The following is a 20112-nucleotide window of genomic DNA, read 5'->3' as shown; positions in this document are numbered from 1 at the left end:
TTTCCTTCTCGTATGGTTCTATATGAAACCCAGCTCGATGTCTCTTCACTTAACAAACCCCAAAACTTCTTTCTTATTTAACACAACCTAAAACTAAAAGTATTTGTTATATTTGGCAAACTAGTTTTAATTAAAAATATATGGTTTAGAAATGTATTTGCAAAACTTCCACTTCTCTTTGTTCTCTCTTCCTCTCTATTCTTTTCTCTTGTTCCTTTGCTTCCTATATCTGCTAATGGGTAAATTAGAGTAATCTTTTCCCTTGGACTCATTTTGGTCAACCACTCTTTTTCTAGCGCAACAACATCATCACGTGAGGACATGTTCATTTCTTCCTCCTCACGAACACAGCGTGAGCTCTCTGGCTCACGTCAGCTCTCTGTGTGCTGTGTCGCACATCCTCCTCCTTTCCTTTTAATCGCTTCTCTAAGCCGCAGAAAACCCTAGCTCTCTTCATCCCAGCCCCGCCGCCACTTGCTTTACCCTCGTCCACCAAAATAGAGCAGGCAGAAAGAGGTTCAGTTCGAAATTCAGAACACCGAGCAGAACATCACCTCGTCGCCATGGAGCCGCCTCTCCAGACTGCCCCTCATCGAGCAGAAGGCACCAGGATCTCCGCGTCGTCGTCCTCTCCATCTCTTTGCGAGGAATCGAGATGGGACTCAGTAATTCGAGCGCAAGGTCGCCGATCCCCCGCGCCGGTCACCATGCTTCTTCTTTGTTTCAGGCCGCCTCCATCCTTCCCCGGCCAATCCGAGCCTTCCATCGCGATCATGGTGAGCGTGCGCTCCTCGCAGGCCTCTCCTTGTTCTCCATCTTCCTCTATTTCGTTATGCCGGCGTTCACTGTCACTCTGCTCGCAGAAGTTCGTCGCTGGCTACTCTCCGTTGAACCCTGGTCCCAGCGCCTACTCCACCACTTCCGTCCAGCCGGGGCGCACGCCGGGCGCCCTCTTCTTCCTCACCGTCCGCCCTCCATCGTCAGGGCCATGCTCGATGCCATCTTCTCCGAGCCCTGCTTCCCCGCTGTTATGCATCTCCGTCAGATAGAGGTGTCTCAGACAGTTAAGTCATCCAACATCTGTAGCGTCTGTACCTACTCAACATCTGAATTTCAGACCAACTGTTTTCCTTTGGTTGGTTCAGCTGTGAGCTCCTTTGTTCAGATCCCCACATCGGCCAATTAAATCCATCATCTTTCACTTTGTTTGTTCAGATCCCACACGCCTGGAGTTCTTTTCTACGCACGAGCCAAACAAAATCAGCTTTGCCAAAGCAGCTAGTGGCTACGGCCTTCTCTTCCCTGTGGTATCAGGATCAGCTCTCAGTGTATGTGCTGCTTCTTGTCGGTGCTTCAGGCCAGGTTCCGGTCCAGTTTCGTTGCTCCTCTCCAACAGCGCTGCAGGTCCAACATCAGCCTATTCTTATCACTTATCACTGTTATATTCCTTATTCTATTATAAATCTGCCTATTTTCATAACTTTCAAACTACAAATCCAAATAAAACAAATGATGTATCAAATTTTATTAGAAAAATACGAGGAATATAAATATGACATACATATGCCTCTTTGCATTTCGCATCAAGTCATGCCGTTGTAGTTTGCATCGCACCTAATAAATAAACGCGGAGTATTTTGGAATTACCAGATAAGAATTCCCTTCTCCGTTTAATATTTGTGGGGCCCCGGACTTACCAGTCCAGAACTCCTGTTATGCATACAATTTCACGATCCCAAGATCATTCCATCGTGAATACATAACCGAACTGATACCAGATTACATCATCCATTACAGTACCGAAATAACATTTATACGGAAGTCTTACATCATAGGCCATCAAGGCCGAAGTTCAACAAACAGCAGCGGAATTTATTTGACTTCAACAGCGGTGGAACCCACGTCAGGTCTTTACCCTACAGGCGGCTGACTGGGAGAGCGACCTAGTTCGCGTCTTCGGCGTCGTACTCCTCTTCTTCGTAGTACTCCTCTTCAAAGTCTGGCCAAGTAAATAGCCAGGACAACAATGCCAATGAGTACGTTTGAATGTACTCGCAAACCACCTTAGAGAGAAATAAAGGATATGCAATATGGCAGTAGCAAGGATCAGGCACTAAACTAGGGTGACAAGGAGCGAGAGGTGGTTCCTCTCGAGAGTTTGACATTTCTATGTTTTTGTTGAAAAACTTTTTGTAAACAATTTTACTTTGCCGACTAATAGGTAAGGAAGACCCATTTTCTTTTTCCGGCCATCGGAATGACCAAAACAATTTCACCTTTCCACCGTACCTCTCAGGTACATCTCCACCCGCCCCACTGGTACTTCTCCGTACCTCCCAGATATATTTCCAAAAACTTTTTGGAAAACATATTTGTAAAACAAAACTTCCCTTTTATGCCACGTACCGCCATTCCCATGTCCATAACCGCGGACACGGCTATTCGAATAGATTTACACTCTGCAGAGGTTGTACACTTTCCCCACAAGATCCGAATACTCATCGTGTGGGCATCATCCCTGCATAATAACATATGCCACGACAAGTACCCGATCGTAGTTTTTCCCCTGCTCGCCTTAGCCTAAGACATGCCGCCCAGAGTTGTACCTCCCAACACCAGAGTCCGAGTGGTCATTTACCCAGGAGTAGCAAATTCCCCGACCAACTCGACCCTCCGGAATGCCGCGACCAACTGCGGGGCATTATTCAATGGGAGCTCATAGGTTGTACCCCGCATACCTGAAAAAGGAAATGGGTTGCGTCCCTTCTCATGGGAAGAACCCCGGTCGAAGCGTCCATGGTCGGACTGCCACTACATTTGCAGGACCCAAACTAAGGCGAGACAAACTACTACACTACGCCCCGTCCCACTAAAGGGTAATGTGGTTGTACTGGCTAGGTCCGGTTTCGTACTATGGTCACCAAGGTTTTTCGGAAAACAAATTTTCATCTCCAATTGCATCCAGCAATATATTTCATAAACCTTCGTGTGTTTCACAAAAACCACACTTGGGCAGGGCAACCCCATTCCAAGGTTTTCCAGAAAAACCTTTTTGCTTAAAAACAATTTTCGCAAATATTTTTCAAGGGCTCCCAACCTATAGTCCAATTTGTCTTTGAAAAGAGGCGACAAGGGTGATAAGGTGGTCAGCACCATATCACCAATAGAGGTGTGATCAGTAGGTACCAACGAGGGCTGCACCCTAAGGGTGGATTAATAAAACTCCGGGTGGCGTTAACCACCGACATAATAAATAAAAGATATGCACTTTATAAAACCTGCAGTAATGCAAGAGCAAGATATATAGGATCAGAGATGCATCAAGAGGTGGCTTGCCTTGATCAGCAAAGTTCCCCTGGTCTTCCTCTTCAATCCCTCCGAAGTCTCCTCCTCCTTCGTTTCCGGCGATGTTCGAATCTAGCGTCGCAAAAAGAAAACAACAAGACATATCCAATCAACAAACCACACCAGAATAATTCACACAAAAATTTGGGAAAAATTACAGTATGAAAAGGCTTACTAATGCAAGCTACTGAAAGTGGTTTCATCCATTTATGATTTTTAAAACAAAAGATATGATTTTTGCAATTCCAGAATTGACTTAGGAACCATTTAAATGGTCTAAATCTTTCTGTAAGTCCTAAAAATGCATGCAGCATACCTACTGAAAGCTAATAACATGTAGAACACACATGCACAAGAATCACTTTCAAATAAACTTTTAATTAATTTAGACAATTTAAATGGGACAGAAACCAGAGCATACAAACAGCAAGTCACACCAGTATCAGAGCATCATCAACCAACACCAAACATACCCCTGGATAGGTGAGACTAAATGTGAGCTAACCCCACTAGTTTGACATTTTTCTGATTTGTAAAAGATTTTATAAAAATCAAATACTGAAAAGATATACTGTTTTAGTAATTAAATTCTTGGAATTAAAATATAACTCTTAAAAATATTTCCTTTGGCACAAAATTACCCTATAGATATATCTACCAGTAGCACTTGGGTTTGTCTCAAAATTTATTTTAGTTTTCAAACTAAAAATCATCTTCTGGCTCTCTGGACAGATCTTGCTTTCTAAAACAATTCAAATCCAGGAAGCTCCTGCATGCTACACTAGTGTCAAAATGAAGCTACTAACATACACTTCACAACAAAATTAACCTCATGCAAAAAGGTTTCATAAATATCACACACTAATTAAATTACACAATCAGATACTTTTTAGGTTTTCATTTAACAGCACATATCTACAACACCAAATCGCATGCATGCTACTGTATATGGTAGAGAAAACATCTGTGAGCATGTAGGAACTTGAATCAACTCATTTGGTCAATCGATGGATTTTTGGTGATTTAATTCCTGAGCAGGGATTTACTGGCTGATTAAATAGAGTGAAAAAGGAAAAGGGAAATGGGCGGGATGACTGGGCCCGGCGTATCCGGCCGGCAGTCACAGCAGCTGCGCGGGAGGGGCTCCCGTTTGAATGGCGGGACGTGGCCCGCCACGCTGGCGCCTGGGCCCGTTTAGGTGCGCATGCACCCGTTGGATCAGATCCAACGGTGCATGCCACCATCTTCCTCCCCGACGCGGCCAGGCGACCGGTGGGCTAACCCTAGCGATGGCAGAGAGCTCCTGTGCTCACCTGGAGTTGCAGAAACTGGCGGCGTCGTGCGCGTTGGATGCAGAAGAGGGCGGGCTACCGGTCGATGGTCACGGCGACGAAAATAGCGGGGTCGGGGCGGTGGTTGACGTCGACGGCGCCGGTCCCGCTGCTCGTCACGGCGGCGCCTACAGGGTCCCTGGAAGAAGGTGGGGTGTGCATGAGTACAGGGTAGGTCGTGAGCATCCAGGGAGTAAGGGGAAGGGAAGAAACAGCGGGGTTCCCGCGTCGGCAACCCTCACCGGCGGCCTGCGGTGTTGAGCTTGAGCACGGCGAGCGGGGAGGAGAGAAGCTCCTCTCCACTAGGGAGACGAGATGGTGGTGCAAGCAGGTTCTGGTGGCGGAGTATCTCGCGTGGAGGAGGTCTGGCGCGTTTTATAGCCGAACGGCCGGTGCACGGTGCACTCGGTCCGGCGAGGAAGGAAAGAGGAGGCGGCGGCAGTCCATTGGGCGAGCTGGGCGGCGGGGCAACGTGTCGGAGTGGAGGTTCCGCCATTTGGACACGAGTGTGCGTCGGTGGCGCAGTGAAAAGAGGAGACGCGCCGCGGCAGGGTCGTGTACCAGCTGTTCGACGCAATGACGGGACGCGGCATCGGCGTAGGCGTGCACAGGGGAGGCTATGTCTTGTCCGTGCGGTGTCATTAGTGTGATGGTGCGCCGTGGTGAGGGTTGCAGACAGACTAGAGTGACCAAGGCCATGGCGTGGGGTAACCGACGTGGCCGTGGTCACCGTGGCGTGCACGATCACCACTGGCGGTTGGCATGCGCGTGTCAGCTAGGTAGAGTAGGGAAGATGGTGCCTGGTGGGTTGAGGAGGGTAGGGAGGGGTCGACACGATTAGGGAAGTGCTGTCCATCAGCAGAGAGAAGGGAGCGAGCGCGGCTGTCCCCATGTGGTGACCATGGTGGTGAGAGGACGGGAGAGATGGTCTAGACCGATTAGGGGAGGGACAGGAGGGAGAAGTAGGGTGTACAGGTGCTTCAGGTTCGGATGCATCTGGTTGGCATGCAATGTTGGCAGCAAGTGCTCACCAAGTCCCGGCCTCACCTTCTCTCCTTTCCCTTTTTCCTCACTTACCCGATGGGGAAATGGCCATGCATGCCCATGTGTGTGTGGAGAGTGAATTATGAGAAGAGGGGAATAGAGAGAGATGGTGGCTTGGTAGCATGTGCTTGGAGCTAGCCAAAACCATGCATGCACACACCACCAAGCCTCCCGGCCAACTCCTCTCTCCATCTCCTTCTTAATCACATGAGGACAAGGCATGCACACACATGTGAGCAGAGAATGGGGAGTGAGATGGTGAAGAGAGAGAGAGTCGAATTTGCTGCCCAAGGCTGATGGTTTGGAGAGTGAAGAGAATGAGAGAGATAGATTAGAGAGATGCAAAGTAATGGTGGTGGGGTGATGGCCGGCATGGCCATCCTTTTATTTTTCCCATGCATTGGATTTTCAATTCAATCCTCAAATGTGTGGTCAAAGGCAGGGATAGGACAAATAAAATGATGATTCAATGAGTATATGCTTGGAGAATTTTTGAGTCTGAAATTTTGAGGAAGGATGGAAGAAATTTGGAGGATGGAAATTTGGAATAATTATGATCTTGGTGATCATGATCACATGCTCAAGGATGTTTGGGCAGATTTTAGATTCTTAACTAAGAAGAAAAGAAAATCACAAGATAAAAAGAGTGGCTAGGGTTTTAGGGATTTACACACAGACACAATTTTCACAAGCAACAACATACATATTCTAACATGCAAGGGCATGGTTAACTATATGCATGAAATTTTTAAAGATAGAAAAAGTTTTTGTTGGCCCAAAAATTTGTATTGCAAAATTTTAATCAATGCACAAAAGTTGGGTTGTTACAAACCTTCCCCCCTTAAAATGAATCTCGTCCTCGAGATTCGGTGGCTAAGAACTGAAGAGTGTTGGAAAGTCCTTCCGAAGTTGATCCTCTCGTTCCCAAGTGGCTTCCTCCTCGGAGTGGTTAGTCCACTGAACCTTACAAAATTTAATCTTCCTCCTTCGGGTGAGACGAACAGCTTCTTCCAGAATCCGAAGGGGTACCTCACGGTAGGTTAAGTCGGTGTTGAGGTCGAGGGTGCGATAATCGATGTTCTTGAACGTCTCAGGCTTGTCGGGCACTTGGAGGCATCGTCGAAGTAGAGAGATATGAAACACATCGTGGAAATCCGCTAATTCAGCAGGCAATTCCAGTTGATAGGATACTTCACCTCGACGAGCGAGAACCTTGAAGGGCCCAATATATCTGGGGGCAAGCTTCCCTCTGACGTGAAATCTTTGCATTCCCTTGAGTGGAGTGACACGAAGATAAGCATGATCTCCAACCTTGAAGGTCAATTCATGTCGCTTGGAATCAGCATAACTCTTCTGACGGGATTGAGCGGCCTTGAGGCGATCGCGGATCATTTGAACTTGTTCTTCAGCTTCGCGAAGATGGTCAGGTCCAAAAACATGGCTATCTCCGGTCTCGGACCAGTTGAGAGGGGTTCGACAACGGCGACCATATAGGGCTTCAAAGGGGGCCATATGCAGACTAGCTTGGTAGCTATTGTTGTAAGAGAATTCCGCGAAGGGTAGGCAATCTTCCCACTTTGCTCCATAGGCGAGGACGCAAGCACGAAGCATATCTTCAAGAATCTGGTTTACTCTTTATGTTTGACCACCGGTCTGCGGGTGATAAGCGGTGCTGAAGGTTAGCTTCGTTCCGAGGGCTTCATGCAGGCTCTTCCAGAATTTCGAGGTGAATTGGGTACCTCGATCTGACACTATCCTCTTGGGGACTCCGTGGAGACTAACGATACGGGATATATAAAGGTCAGCCAGTCGGGTTCCGGGGAAAGTGGTCTTGACTGGAATGAAATGGGCGACCTTGGTGAGTCGATCGACAATAACCCAGATGGAGTCGTGACCGCGCTGAGATTTAGGCAATCCTGTAATGAAATCCATTCCGACTTCTTCCCATTTCCATTCGGGGATCTTGAGGGGTTGGAGTAGTCCCGCTGGTCGTTGATGCTCAGCCTTCACTTTACGGCACACGTCGCAACGAGCAATGAAAAACGCTATCTCGCGCTTCATACCGTGCCACCAAAATTGTTTCTTCAGGTCTTGATACATTTTGGTTCCTCCGGGGTGGATTGAGTAGGGGGTGTCGTGAGCTTCCTTCATGATGAGTTGCTTCAAGTCTTCGATATTAGGTACACAGAGGCGTCCCTTGTACCACAAAACTCCTTCAGCATCAATCGCGAAACCAGGGACTTCTTCCCTATCCATCCTACGCTTGATTCCCTCGATACTCTCATGACCCACTTGAGATTCTTTGATTTGATCGAACAAGGTAGGCTTCAACTCGAGATTTGCCAGAAAACCATGGCTAACGAGCTCGAGGCCGAACTCTTCAAGTTCTTCATACAGCTTGGGTTAAGCAATTTTGATCAGGGCGTTCAATGAACATGGCTCTCGACTAAGGGCATCAGCTACGACATTGGCCTTACCGGGATGATAATGAATACCGAGATCGTAGTCCTTGATAAGCTCCATCCATCTGCTCTGCCTCATATTCAGCTCCCGCTGAGTGAAGATGTACTTCAGACTCTTGTGATCGGTGTAGATTTCACAGCGATTTCCCACTAGATAGTGGCGCCAAGTCTTCATGGCGTGAACTACAGCAGCAAGCTCTAAGTCATGCGTGGGGTAGTTCATCTCGTGCGGTCGAAGTTGCCTTGACAAATAGGCTATCACCTTGCCTTCTTGCATCAGCACACTTCCCGGACCCAATTTTGATGCATCGCAGTACACATCAAAATCCTTGGTGATATCGGGCATGGTCAAGACGGGGGCTGTGACTAATCTCTTCTTGAGTTCCTGAAAACTGGCCTCACATTTATCGGTCCATTCGAACTTCTTATCCTTCTTCAATAGCTGCGTTAAGGGTCTCGCAATGCTGGAGAATCCCTCAACGAACTTGCGGTAATAACCCGCCAATCCTAGAAAGGCGCGGACTTCGGTCTGATTGGTAGGGGCTTTCTTCTCCATGATGGACTGAATTTTGGATGGGTCGACTGACACTCCTCCGGCAGAAATGACATGACCAAGGAATCCTACTTCTTTCAGCCAATCGCATTTACTAAACTTGGCGTAAAGCTGATGTTCGCGGAGGGTTCCCAAAACAATTCGCAGATGTTCAACATGCTCTTCTTCATTCTTGGAGTAGATCAGAATATCGTCGATGAAAACCACGACGAACTTGTCGAGGTACTTCATGAACACCTTGTTCATGAGATTCATGAAATAGGCAGGGGCATTGGTCAGTCCGAAGGACATCACGGTATATTCAAAAAGTCCATACCGTGTGGTGAAGGCAGTTTTGGGAATGTCTGACTCTCGAACCTTGAGTTGATGATAACCCGTTCGGAGATCAATCTTGGAGAAAACTCGGGCGCCATTCATCTGGTCGAACAAATCTTCAATCTTCGGGAGGGGGTATTTGTTTTTGATGGTGACCTCATTCAGTTTTCGGTAATCCACGCACAGGCGGATAGTACCGTCCCGCTTATCCACAAAGATAACGGGAGATACCCAGGGTGATGCGCTCGGGCGAATCAATCCTTTCCTCAACATGTCATCGAACTGCTTCTTCAACTCAACTAATTCCTGTGGGTTCATCCGGTAAGTTCGCTGAGCGATGGGGGCAGTTCCGGGAACTAGCTCGATGATAAACTCGATATCCCGATCAGGGGGCATACCGGGTAGCTCATCGGGAAAGACATCAGGGTACTCACAAACTATGGGTACTTCATGCAGGGCTGGACTAGCGACACTCTTCTTGCATAAGGCCTTAGATGAGGGCATGGTCGCCACGTGCTCAACTACTTCCCCGTCCTCAGCAGTCATGGTTATAGCTCGGCGAGCACAGTCTATATGCCCCTTGTACTTTACCATCCAATCCATCCCTAAAATAACTTCCAACCCTTGCTCACCCAACACTATCAGATTTGCGTGGAAACGCTTTCCCTGAATATCTATGGTAACCTCTTTGCAGGAACTCTGGGTTCTGCTAGTGGATCCAGGGATTTGTACGAGCATAGGTCGTTTCAAGGGGGTGAGGGTTAAGCCTCCCTTTTTCACAAAGGGCTTGGTAACAAAAGAATGCGAGGCTCCAGAGTCGAACAAAACAGTCGAGGGGACTGAGTTGACAGGGAACGTACCCAGAACAATATCCGGAGCTTCCTGAGCTTCTTCTGCGTTGACATGGTTGAGGTGCCCCCTAGCTGGTCCAGCAGACTTCTTACGGTTCGGGTTCCTTCCGGCGCGGTACGGGCTTGACCCTGATTTGGCTTGGGCGCATTGGGGCGCCGAGCGGTGTTCATCTTGTTGGGACACTCCTTGGAGAAATGACCCGCCGTCCGCAAGTGTAGCATCCGTTGGTGACGGGGCGGACAATGTTGTTCGGGCGGTTGTAGTTGGGATTGTAGTTGTTTCCTCCGAACGCCGAGGGTTGAAGTTGCGGTTGGGGTTGTTGGGGGCGAGGTGCGGGGGTGGTGTCCTCTGCTGCCGGGGCGCCGGCCTTGGTGGAGGAAAGCTGCGGGGTCGGCGATTCTTTGGAGCTGCCTTGCCGCATCATCGCCTTGCGCTTGCGGTTTTCAAACGCACTCTTGCGCTTGCTCTCCACCATGATCGAGGCATCAACAAGGGACTCAAGGTCGAGTGCGGAACGACAACCAAAATACTCTGCATCTCATCATGCAGACCATTCAGGAAACGGCCCTTCTTCTTTTCTTCAGTGTCGGTGTCTTCTGGAGCATACCGGGATAGAGTGGTGAACTTGTCCATATATTCCACCACAGTCATGCTTCCTTGCTTCAGGTTCATGAATTTGTCCTTCATGAGCTTAATCAGTCCTGATGGAATGTGGGTCTTGCGGAACTTGGTCTTGAATTCTTCCCAGTTGATGACGTGTCCCTCAGCCTGAATAGCCTTGACGTTTTCCCACCAAGCGCGGGCAGGTCTAGAAAGATAATGAGTGGCGAACAAAACCTTCTCATTGTCGCCGACTCCGGCAACTTCCAGATTGTTCTCAATAGTGCGAAGCCAGTCATCGGCGTCGAGGGGTTCAGTGCACTTGGAGAAGACAGGTGAATTAGTGCTCTGGAAATCCTTCAGCTTGGAGCGGGGGTCTGCATTACCATCCCCGCCATTATTGTTGTTGGCGTTTCCGGTAGCAATTTGAGCAAGGTGCTGAAGGGTAGCAAGGTTAGCTTGGAGCTCTGCACGGGCTGCCTCACGGTCTTCCATCATAAGGCGCAGAAGTTGTGCCATGGTTGGGTCCGGAGGTGGAGGGGGGTTTTGGTCGGACCCACTGGCGTTTCCACTACGGGTTTCAACCATCCTGAAGAGATGTGGATCAGATATTAATGGGGAAACAAGGAGATGGGCAGCCACTTAAAAGGGGAGGGCTTGTTAAAAATGCAATTTTGAAAACGGAAACTCGCAAATGTAAAGTAGGCAAACGATAGCATAACATAGCAGGGTGCCGAAGGCACAACATAGTCATACAACATCACAACATAATTCTCATACAGCACAACCAAAATGGATGGTTTTAATAGAACCATCATCATAAGTCTACTCGCATCGCACGGGGACCTATATCATCGTCCTACGATAAGGTGGTGCGAGTCTAGGGTAGTACTCTAGAAATCGTCAAGGTCCACGACGGGACCCTCCGGTGCTGGTGGGGCGCCCTCGTCGAAGGGTGGCTCCTCGGGGTCCTCCTCGGGCATCAGTGGCTCAGGCTCCTCATCTTCATCGTTGATGAAGGCCTCATCCTCAGTATCAGGCTCCATATCGAAGTCCTCCTCCTCGTAGTCGTCGTCGTCACTAAGGAGAGCCTCGTTCTCCTTGCGGAGATCCTCACCGTCGTCCTCAAGCTCCTCAATAGTGGCCTCCATCTGAGCAGTCAGAGCCTCCAGCGAAGTCACCTTCGCCTTCAGGCGGGTAACCCTCCGGCGTGCGGCAAACCTCAGCTTGCGCTCACTGACAAGGTCGGCTGAGCAGCAGCAAGCTGAGCGCGAAGTGCCACAATCTCGTCCTCCTGCAGGTCGCACCTCTCACGGGCGCGGTCCTGCTGAGTCTGAGTGTGGTGAAGCAGGTACTCCAGGTGGTGCAGCTGGTGTGCGGTGTCGGCGTGTGGGGCGCCGACCACGGGCTGGCCCGCGAGGTCGCGCTGGCCAAGGTACTGGTAGCCAGTGCCGGCCACAACCTCCGGGTGCAGAAAAGCAAGGCGAGCAAGAGCCTCCTGGAAGACTCGGATCATCCCGTCAAGCCACGTGCGCTCCATCACGTCGATGGTAAACTCCTCAGAAACGGGGGCAATCCCGCTCCCCCTGACGACGCAAGTGACCAACCAGGCCATCTCTGAGTCTGCAGACCTCTCGGTACGGACACCCTTCACCTCGGGCACCGGACGTCCGCAATGAACAGCCAGGTCGGCCAAGGCCCGCACGAAGAAGTAAAGAGGCGGCCTCACCCCGACCTGACGGAAGTGCGTGTACTCGATCTCCATCTACACAAATTTTTAGAGTAGATTAAGTTAGTGATCAAAGTGTGCAAAATTTTATGCATAATAAAACATTAATGCAAGTAAAGTTTGAAAAATAGAGGGAGATAAGGGACTTAAGCATTTTCAGCATTTAGTCAACCTCTTTGATTTAAGAAAATAGTTTTTGTTCTGTGCTAACGCCCAGGCTAACTAAGGTCTCCTACAGTCAGGATGGCTCTGATACCAGCTCTATGGGGCCCCGGACTTACCAGTCCAGAACTCCTGTTATGCATACAATTTCACGATCCCAAGATCATTCCATCGTGAATACATAACCGAACTGATACCAGATTACATCATCCATTACAGTACCGAAATAACATTTATACGGAAGTCTTACATCATAGGCCATCAAGGCCGAAGTTCAACAAACAGCAGCGGAATTTATTTGACTTCAACAGCGGTGGAACCCACGTCGAGGCCTTTACCCTACGGGCGGGCCGGGCGGGAGAGCGACCTAGTTCGCGTCTTCGGCGTCGTACTCCTCTTCTTCGTAGTACTCCTCTTCAAAGTCTGGCCAAGTAAATAGCCAGGACAACAATGCCAATGAGTACGTTTGAATGTACTCGCAAACCACCTTAGAGAGAAATAAAGGATATGCAATATGGCAGTAGCAAGGATCAGGCACTAAACTAGGGCGACAAGGAGCGAGAGGTGGTTCCTCTCGAGAGTTTGACATTTCTATGTTTTTGTTGAAAAACTTGTTGTAAACAATTTTACTTTGCCGACTAATAGGTAAGGAAGACCCATTTTCTTTTTCCGGCCATCGGAATGGCCAAAACAATTTCACCTTTCCACCGTACCTCTCAGGTACATCTCCACCTGCCCCACTGGTACTTCTCCGTACCTCCCAGATATATTTCCAAAAACTTTTTGGAAAACATATTTGTAAAACAAAACTTCCCTTTTATGCCACGTACCGCCATTCCCATGTCCATAACCGCGGACACGGCTATTCGAATAGATTTACACTCTGCAGAGGTTGTACACTTTCCCCACAAGATCCGAATATTCATCGTGTGGGCATCATCCCTGCATAATAACATATGCCACGACAAGTACACGATCATAGTTTTTCGCCTGCTCGCCTTAGCCTAAGACATGCCGCCCAGAGTTGTACCTCCCAACACCAGAGTCCGAGTGGTCGTTTACCCAGGAGTAGCAAATTCCCCGACCAACTCGACCCTCCGGAATGCCGCGACCAACTGCGGGGCATTATTCAATGGGAGCTCATAGGTTGTACCCCGCGTACCTGAAAAGGCAAATGGGTTGCGTCCCTTCTCATGGGAAGAACCCCGGTCGAAGCGTCCATGGTCGGACTGCCACTACATTTGCAGGACCCAAACTAAGGCGAGACAAACTACTACACTACGCCCCGTCCCACTAAAGGGTAATGTGGTTGTACTGGCTAGGTCCGGTTTCGTACTATGGTCACCAAGGTTTTTCGGAAAACAACTTTTCATCTCCAATTGCATCCAGCAATATATTTCATAAACCTTCGTGTGTTTCACAAAAACCACACTTGGGCAGGGCAACCCCATTCCAAGGTTTTCCAGAAAAACCTTTTTGCTTAAAAACAATTTTCGCAAATATTTTTCAAGGGCTCCCAACCTATAGTCCAATTTCTCTTTGAAAAGAGGCGACAAGGGTGATAAGGTGGTCAGCACCATATCACCAATAGAGGTGTGATCAGTAGGTACCAACGAGGGTTGCACCCTAAGGGTGGATTAATAAAACTCCGGGTGGCGTTCACCACCGACATAATAAATAAAAGATATGCACTTTATAAAACCTGCAGTAATGCAAGAGCAAGATATATAGGATCAGAGATGCATCAAGAGGTGGCTTGCCTTGATCAGCAAAGTTCCCCTGGTCTTCCTCTTCAATCCCTCCGAAGTCTCCTCCTCCTTCGTTTCCGGCGATGTTCGAATCTAGCGTCGCAAAAAGAAAACAACAAGACATATCCAATCAACAAACCACACCAGAATAATTCACACAAAAATTTGGGAAAAATTACAGTATGAAAAGTGTTACTAATGCAAGCTACTGAAAGTGGTTTCATCCATTTATGATTTTTAAAACAAAAGATATGATTTTTGCAATTCCAGAATTGACTTAGGAACCATTTAAATGGTCTAAATCTTTCTGTAAGTCCTAAAAATGCATGCAGCATACCTACTGAAAGATAATAACATGTAGAACACACATGCACAAGAATCACTTTCAAATAAACTTTTAATTAATTTAGACAATTTAAATGGTACAGAAACCAGAGCATACAAACAGCAAGTCACACCAGTATCAGAGCATCATCAACCAACACCAAACATACCCCTGGATAGGTGAGACTAAATGTGAGCTAAACCCACTGGTTTGACATTTTTCTGATTTGTAAAAGATTTTATAAAAATCAAATACTGAAAAGATATACTGTTTTAGTAATTAAATTCTTGGAATTAAAATATAACTCTTAAAAATATTTCCTTTGGCACAAAATTACCCTATAGATATATCTACCAGTAGCACTTGGGTTTGTCTCAAAATTTATTTTAGTTTTCAAACTAAAAATCATCTTCTGGCTCTCTGGACAGATCTTGCTTTCTAAAACAATTCAAATCCAGGAAGCTCCTGCATGCTACACTAGTGTCAAAATGAAGCTACTAACATACACTTCACAACAAAATTAACCTCATGCAAAAAGGTTTCATAAATATCACACACTAATTAAATTACACAATCAGATACTTTTTAGGTTTTCATTTAACAGCACATATCTACAACACCAAATCACATGCATGCTACTTTATATGGTAGAGAAAACATCTGTGAGCATGTAGGAACTTGAATCAACTCATTTGGTCAATCGATGGATTTTTGGTGATTTAATTCCTGAGCAGGGATTTACTGGCTGATTAAATAGAGTGAAAAAGGAAAAGGGAAATGGGCCGGGATGACTGGGCCTGGCCAGATCCGGCCCGGCATCGCAGGCAGCTGCGCGGGAGGGGCTCCCGTTTGAATGGCGGGACGTGGCCCGCCACGCTGGCGCCTGGGCCCGTTTACGTGCGCATGCACCCGTTGGATCAGATCCAACGGTGCATGCCACCGTCTTCCTCCCCGACGCGGCCAGGCGACCGGCGGGCTAACCCTAGCGACGGCAGAGAGCTCCTGTGCTCACCTGGAGTTGCGGAAACTAGCGGCGTCGTGCGCGTTGGATGCAGAAGAGGGCGGGCTACCGGTCGATGGTCACGGCGACGAAAACAGCGGGGTCGGGGCGGTGGTTGACGTCGACGGCGCCGGTCCCGCTGCTCGTCACGGCGGCGCCTACAGGGTCCCTGGAAGAAGGTGGGGTGTGCATGAGTACAGGGTAGGTCGTGAGCATCCAGGGAGTAAGGGGAAGGGAAGAAACAGCGGGGTTCCCGCGTCGGCAACCTTCACCGGCGGCCTGCGGTGTTGAGCTTGAGCACGGCGAGCGGGGAGGAGAGAAGCTCCTCTCCACTAGGGAGACGAGATGGTGGTGCAAGCAGGTTCTGGTGGCGGAGTATCTCGCGTGGAGGAGGTCTGGCGCGTTTTATAGCCGAACGGCCGGTGCACGGTGCACTCGGTCCGGCGAGGAAGGAAAGAGGAGGCGGCGGCAGTCCATTGGGCAAGCTGGGCGGCGGGGCAACGTGTCGGAGTGGCGGTTCCGCCATTTGGACGCGAGTGTGCGTCGGTGGCGCGGTGAAAAGAGGAGACGCGCCGCGGCAGGGTCGTGTACCAGCTGTTCGACGCAATGACGGGACGCGGCATCGGCGTAGGCGTGCACAGGGGAGGCTATGTCTTGTCCGTGCGGTGTCATTAGTGTGATGGTGCGCCGTGGTGAGGGCTGCAGACAGACTAGAGTGACCAAGGCCATGGCGTGGGGTAACCGACGTGGCCGTGGTCACCGTGGCGTGCACGATCACCACTGGCGGTTAGCATGCGCGTGTCAGCTAGGTAGAGTAGGGAAGATGGTGCCTGGTGGGTTGAGGAGGGTAGGGAGGGGTCGACACGATCAGGGAAGTGCTGTCCATCAGCAGAGAGAAGGGAGCGAGCGCGGCTGTCCCCATGTGGTGACCATGGTGGTGAGAGGACGGGAGAGATGGTCTAGACCAATTAGGGGAGGGACAGGAGGGAGAAGTAGGGTGTACAGGTGCTTCAGGTTCGGATGCATCTGGTTGGCATGCAATGTTGGCAGCAAGTGCTCACCAAGTCCCGGCCTCACCTTCTCTCCTTTCCCTTTTTCCTCACTTACCCGATGGGGAAATCGCCATGCATGCCCATGTGTGTGTGGAGAGTGAATTATGAGAAGAGGGGAATAGAGAGAGATGGTGGCTTGGCAGCATGTGCTTGGAGCTAGCCAAAACCATGCATGCACACACCACCAAGCCTCCCGGCCAACTCCTCTCTCCATCTCCTTCTTAATCACATGAGGACAAGGCATGCACACACATGTGAGCAGAGAATGGGGAGTGAGATGGTGGAGAGAGAGAGAGTCGAATTTGCTGCCCAAGGCTGATGGTTTGGAGAGTGAAGAGAATGAGAGAGATAGATTAGACAGATGCAAAGTAATGGTGGTGGGGTGATGGCCGGCATGGCCATCCTTTTATTTTTCCCATTCATTGGATTTTCAATTCAATCCTCAAATGTGTGGTCAAAGGCAGGGATAGGACAAATAAAATGATGATTCAATGAGTACATGCTTGGAGAATTTTTGAGTCTGAAATTTTGAGGAAGGATGGAAGAAATTTGGAGGATGGAAATTTGGAATAATTATGATCTTGGGAGATCATGATCACATGCTCAAGGATGTTTGGGCAGATTTTAGATTCTTAACTAAGAAGAAAAGAAAATCACAAGATAAAAAGAGTGGCTAGGGTTTTAGGGATTTACACACAGACACAATTTTCACAAGCAACAACATACATATTCTAACATGCAAGGGCATGGTTAACTATATGCATGAAATTTTTAAAGATAGAAAAGGTTTTGTTGGCCCAAAAATTTGTATTCCAAAATTTTAATCAATGCACAAAAGTTGGGTTGTTACAATATTGATCTAGCTCATCCGTGCCATGTCTTTGCCATGCTAATCAATATTTAATATTGTCGGTAGAAAAATAACTTGAACCTAAAATTGGTTTGTTCGGGATTCCGATTCCGCTTAATATGGATAAGTTGCATCGCATCATGTTTACCATGCCATGCATATCATATCATGATCATGCCGATTCTTCTGCCGTAGTAGTAAGATGTGCATCCGTTGGTTGTTGTAGCGCTTTGCTTCTTCCCGGATAGGATCGCGAAGTGGTGTGGTGAGATACGACAAGATCTCCGGATGTCCCTCGGCAAGCTTTAACAGGCAAGCATTTCCCTTATACTCCTGCCCCTGCAGAAGTCGCTTACCTATTTTATTTTGCCTTCTCCCTCATGCTATCCTTGAGTTGCGTTCTTGTCACGTGTCCCTTCCACCTATACCTCAAGCAGCCCATATTGCCTCCACCAACCACCTACAGCTATTGTTTGGTTTCGGGTCTGCCTTGCGAGTCGTAGTGCATGCTAGTGCTTTCTATATCGTGTTACCGTTATTGCTATATCGGGTTATGTGTTGAGGAACATGACACATGGTTATATCTGTTGAGGGTATCATGGTTACTTGTTAATAGTTGTTAGCGGAGGCATTAGTGGGTCAGTTGCTCGTTTTATGACGGCTCACTTGTGTTTCCTAAATAGCTTAGGACCCCGAGTTCTTGTTATCTGTTCCGAGACTGAGCGCTCTAACCACACGTGGGTATGCTTATGGGTCTCCCCTTGACCACTGCCGGAATCTATAGCTTTGTCCAGTGGCCACAACTAGTTTGCAATGTTTTGCCTTTTGTTGTTTGCGTGCATGCCATCCTGTTACTTATTTACTTTGGGAAGCCCCTGGGTGCCTTGTATCCCTTGTTTCTTGTATGCACGTATAGGTGCGGCACGAGCGTTTATCGCGTGCTGAAGCGGGTCATTCGCCCCAATGTGTGTTTTGACCCTCGGAAGTCGTGGTCGCAAATAGCTAGGTCCGTTTCGGAGATACGGCCGGACTTCGATACGGGTTCAACTTGGTTAGGTGGCTTCCTGGACATTGTTGTCGTGAAGGAGAGTGCGAGTCGTGATATCCACCTGTCGCAAGTGGGTTGATCATGCGTGTGGGTACATTTGGGCAACCCCTGCAGGGTTAAATCTTATCGATAAGCCGTGTCCGCGGTTATGAACGACTTGGAGCTCTATGACTCGACCATAGACAACTTACACCTGTTGTTTATTAATAATAACTTGCGTAGTAAGTTAGTACAACTTCAATAATAAATGGGTAAAACTTGACAACCGTGTGAGTGCCCTTGTAAGTACTTCCTTGCGAGGGGGGAACACATCGGCTGTGTTATGTTTGCAGAGTATAGAACTGTTAGTTTATGCGCTCTCTCCCCTTCTCTGGTATACGAATGTTGTAGAGTGTTTCTAAAGGTTTTTAGTGCTTGCGCCCTGCCGCTTAACCCCACCATATTGCCTATGACGTTCCTCTTGCGTCCTCTAAGTCCCCTGCGTGCCTCAAGTACAAAGGACGACTGGTTGACGAATGCTTATACGTCTTGAAGTCTTGTTAAGTACGAACCTGTACTTATTGCTGCTTCTACGAGATATAACCGGGCAGGTATGAAGATCAGTACGATGAAGGACGACGCTAGCAAGGTTACCCTTCTGGCTTGGCCTGGGCAGGGTTATGGACGCCACTGGTTATCTTCAGGACTCTTAGTCCAAATTTGTATCTTGTCCGTACTCGGATGTATTTGATCTTCTGTATGATTTGGATCTTTGTATGTATCTATTTGTATCTTGACTCGTTGGAGTCGTTGTTGTAATATATGTTCTTGTGGGCTCTATTGTAATCCTGTTGTAATGTTACCGCTCGTGATTGATTCCACCCGCATCGCGTGCATGCTTCGGCGTGTACGAGGCGCTTGGTGGTGCGTCTCCTAAAATCGATATCGTGCGGATTCGCTGGGATCCTCATGGTACCGGTTTTGGGGAGTCACAAGTTGGTATCAGAGCATCAGGTTGACGGTACCCCACTAGTCCAGCCTTTAGGATAACCTTGCCAATGGTCGTTCAGTTTAGAGTGTCAAAACCTATTTTCTAAAATTCGTTGGATAGTTCTGATTAGCTCTGCATTTTTCTCCTTATCTATAATCTTTCTCCTCTTACCTTTGCGAGTTTTTAATCTTCTCTTATCTGCTTCTCTGAGTCTTAGGCTTCCACGTGGGTTGGACGATCTTTGCCTTTAACCTAATAGGACCGATCTTTGAAGAACTCGCAGAAGCACCTCATCATTGACGTGAGCATCAACTGTTGTCAGTGGTGTCGAGGAGATCGACACGTCGCCAGAAGATCCGATAGTTCACCTCTCTCCCCCGTACCATGACGTGGAATCTCGGAGCGAGGTTCCTTGTTAGTGGTGTCGATTGTAGCGACCCGGAAAAAAATACCCCTATTAGAAATGTTTGTTTTTTTTTTCTTTTGTGCATCATCATGCATCATGCATCATATCATCCACAAAATTTTATCAAATAAAAATTATTTCTAAATAAAACCTATTTTATTTTTCCTTCTCGTATGGTTCTATATGAAACCCAGCTCGATGTCTCTTCACTTAACAAACCCCAAAACTTCTTTCTTATTTAACACAACCTAAAACTAAAAGTATTTGTTATATTTGGCAAACTAGTTTTAATTAAAAATATATGGTTTAGAAATGTATTT

The 20112-nt window shown here is 48.0% G+C and overlaps 1 long non-coding RNA gene across 2 annotated transcripts; it reads left to right on the top strand.

The window, feature by feature from the left end:
• The first annotated feature begins 344 nt into the window (after positions 1 to 344).
• Positions 345 to 19216, top strand: LOC127307401 (uncharacterized). Of its 2 annotated transcripts, XR_011747090.1 has the most exons (5): positions 345 to 776; positions 864 to 1063; positions 1216 to 1404; positions 17595 to 17680; positions 19007 to 19216. It is a non-coding gene; the product is annotated as an uncharacterized lncRNA (long non-coding RNA). The 2 variants fall into 2 exon arrangements; XR_011747089.1 differs by having other exon boundaries at positions 864 to 1404.
• Positions 19217 to 20112: the final 896 nt, after the last annotated feature.

Source organism: Lolium perenne, chromosome 6, assembly GCF_019359855.2.
Source record: "Lolium perenne isolate Kyuss_39 chromosome 6, Kyuss_2.0, whole genome shotgun sequence".
NCBI classification, from domain to species: Eukaryota; Viridiplantae; Streptophyta; class Magnoliopsida; order Poales; family Poaceae; genus Lolium; species Lolium perenne.
Note: the sequence above shows the minus strand (reverse complement) of the source record. Positions and strands in the feature narration are given on the sequence as shown.